The 3,604-nt window shown below is 44.2% G+C and overlaps 1 pseudogene; it reads left to right on the top strand.

Annotated features, from left to right (window-relative positions):
• The first annotated feature begins 387 nt into the window (after positions 1 to 387).
• Positions 388 to 2,018, top strand: LOC147683524 (nucleoporin NUP35 pseudogene; annotated as a pseudogene).
• The last annotated feature ends 1,586 nt before the right edge of the window (positions 2,019 to 3,604 follow it).

The following is a 3,604-nucleotide window of genomic DNA, read 5'->3' as shown; positions in this document are numbered from 1 at the left end:
CCTTTGTTCACCAAACGAAGGGCCCTTGATGTGTTTGATGCTGTGGAATTTTTAGAAAACCTTTTGAAGCTTTTACAGAGTAAGGCTGAATTAGTCGCCTATGGCACTTTCAGAGTCATAGCCCTCATTGTACGGAGTCGTGAGGGGGTGTTTCCAGGCCTTTAAAGAGCGTCCTATACAGTAAAATCATTGGTAAGAAACAACGTTGGCTGCTCAACTTTAACAACGGAGCAGACAACACCTGTCTGGTGGCCAGCATTGTGGGGTTGCTGATGGGTCGCAACACCACCGACGCTGTCATCATGTCTAGAGCGGCTGAATGCCATGAGGTTCTTGAAGGAAGGAAGCTGCTGTGTCATTGGATGGGCGTGGTTTGAAGCGGGGCTCCACGGAGTTCTGCTTATCACGTGGCTCCGGCACCGGGGAATTGGTCGCTTCCTGTTCCCGAAATTAACCGCCACCTAGAATTCCTTCCCGGCTCCCAGATGTATCCCATGTCAGCCTTCACCGTGGAGCCCTTGGGAGCAGAACCAATGACGCTTGGTTCCCCTACCTCACCAAAACCTGGGGTTAGTGCCCAGTTCCTGCCAGGATTTTTAATGGGAGATTTACCAACTCCAGTAACTCCTCAACCTCGCCCTTCTCTAGGGATGATGGAAATGAGAACTCCTTTAATTTCAGGGGGCAGTCCTCCACAGCCAGTTGTTCCTAGTCATAAAGATAAAAGTGGCGCACCACCAGTACGAAGTATTTATGATGATATAACCAGTCCAGGACTTGGAGCAACACCTTTGAGTTCGCGGAAGCAGCCCAGTTTTTCCTTCATGCATACTCCATTATCCGGCACTATACCATCTACACCAGGGACAGGCAGTAGCGTATTCAGCCCTGCAAACATTGGACAAACTAGAAAGACTACGCTGTCTCCTGCTCAGCTTGATCCTTTTTATAGTCAAGGTGACGCGCTGACTTCAGATGACCAGCTAGATGACACATGGGTGACAATATTTGGTTTTCCGCAGGCGTCTGCTTCCTACATTCTGCTACAGTTTGCACAGTATGGAAACATTTTAAAGCATGTGATGTCTAACACAGGAAATTGGATGCACATTCAGTACCAGTCCAAATTGCAGGCCAGGAAAGCCTTGAGCAAAGATGGAAGGGTGTTTGGTGAATCTATAATGGTTGGGGTCAAGCCTTGCATAGATAAAAGTGTAATGGAATGCTGTGACAGGTCTTCCACGTGTTCGACATCCTCAGTCTACACACCACCAGTGAAAACAATTGGCACGCCTGTACAACCTGCTACAACTCCTAGAACAACTACAATGCGACCACTTTCTGCAGCGTACAGAGCATCAACCAGTGAATATCAGGTTGTTGCTGACCGACAGACACCAAGGAAAGATGACGGCATTGTTTCTAAAGCCATGGAATACATGTTTGGATGGTAGTTCGAGGGCGTGAGAGCCTCACTGATATGAACTTGTCAGCTTTTTTTTTGGTTAGTTATATAACCAACTGACAGCACTATTCTTTCTCTGTCTACCTGGGATGGCAGTTGGCGGCCTTTTAGGATGCTGTGCATATGGAGGGAGTGAACAGAAAATGTGGATTGTCTAGGTGCTCGTTATTTTAAGATAACTACATGTCCATCAGTGTGAAAGTAAAATGCTGGTTCTACTGTATCCGTTACACCCATTTAATAAGGAGCAATATATATTTTGACTAAAACAATTGACAAGCCCAAGCAAAGGGACACTGTGCAAATTGTGACATGTTAGTGGGCTAAGTCACAAGTAATTATGTTTAATAGATTTTGTACAGCTGCGCCTTTTAACGTTGGAAAACCTTATTTGATTGCTTTCCTACTTCTAGACGTACCTGATTAACACATGCTCTTTTAAAATGAATATTGTCTATAATGAACATGGTCTTAATGTTTGTCACTGTCCGTTTTTCTCATTGTTACATATTTTTAAAATTTTATTGTAAATTCACAAATAAACGTGTTGCATGAGGTTCTTGAAATACCTCCAGACCGCATGGTCGGCTTTGGCGACATAGGTCTTTTTGAGAACTATTTTGCTGTGACGGTGAATGTTCTTTATCACAATGGTTCTTGGAAGTACTTTACAACCGGGGACCGTGTGAAAAACAAGACCGTACATGTCCTTAACCATGAGAATCACTTTTATGGTATCTTGAACCTTATAAGTTTTCTGGGAGTCAAGTACGTGTGCACACATTGCGACCATATATACAGAACTAAGGCACATCATCAATGTGAAATACATTGTAAGATGTGTCAAAGGGATGGATGCGTTGTAGACGATGCCCTGAAGGTGCTGTGTCGCACCTGTAAGATGTTTTGCCGCTCGCAAAACTGCTTGCGCATACACCACAAAGCTGTTAAATGCAGCCCTAAAATGGACTGTCAAGAGTGCGGCCGGTATGTGTTGACAGATCACAAATGCAAAGGCATGAAATGTCCAAGGTGTCAGATTCCATGTAGGGTGGGATTTGTACACCATTGTTACATGGTTAAAGGCAGACCCGAGACCAAAAATGAAGATTACATTGTTTTTGATACAGAGTGCACACAAGAGACGGGGGTACACCAACCTAACTATATTTACGCCCACTATCTAACTTCCGATGACTGCTGGGATTTTGAGGGGCGAACGTGCTTTGGTGATTTCCTTAATACATTCCTTAAGTCCAAATTCAAAGGGTATACCATGCTGACCCACAACTCAAACACATACGACTCATTCTTTATTTTACAGAATATGATTCGTGAAAAGGTGCAAGCAGAACTCATCACTCAAGGTTCCAAGCTGGTGTTGTTAATGGCTGGGCAGTTACAAATAGGATTCATAGACACCCTGAATTTCCTACCCATGAAATTGAGCAAGCTACCAAAAGCTTTTGTTTTCCCCGGGTGTAAAGGTTATTTTCCACACTTTTTTAACACCTGGGTGAACCAGAATTATGTGAGGCCCATACCGCCTCCGGACAGCTACGGGGTTGATTATATGATGCCTGCTGAGAAAGAGAGCTTTCTATAGTGGTACTCTGAAAACCGCAAAAAGGAGTTTCATTTTCAAACCGAGTTGAAAGCCTATTGCAAGGCCGATGTAATGATCCTGCGACAGGCCTGCAACCTCTTCAGAGATGTTTTTGTGTCTATGACTAAGAAAGCCAGGGTCTTGAAGCACAAGACGCCTCAAATGACTAAGAAACTCAGGGTCTTGAAACTCAAGATGCATCAAATGACAAAGTTGGTTGAATACATAGACCCTTTTCAAAACATCACCTTGGCCTCCATGTGTATGTCCATCTACAAACATATGTTTTTAAGACCAGAAAGTATTGCTCTAGTGCCGCCAGATCTCTATAACGGTAAGCAGAATGGTTATTCAACCCCTTCTATCCAATGGCTCATGTACGTCTCTGAGAAGGAAGACATAGATATTCGGCATGCCTTACAGGGTGGTGAATACCGCCTGGGTCCTTATTACCTGGACGGGTAAGCTTTAATTAAGGGAGTGCTGACGGCCTTTGAATACAACGGCTGTTTTTACCACGGATGTCCTCAGTG

This window comes from Lissotriton vulgaris, chromosome 11 (genome assembly GCF_964263255.1).
Source record: "Lissotriton vulgaris chromosome 11, aLisVul1.2, whole genome shotgun sequence".
Taxonomy (NCBI): Eukaryota; Metazoa; Chordata; class Amphibia; order Caudata; family Salamandridae; genus Lissotriton; species Lissotriton vulgaris.
This window is presented reverse-complemented; position numbering and strand designations above follow the sequence as displayed.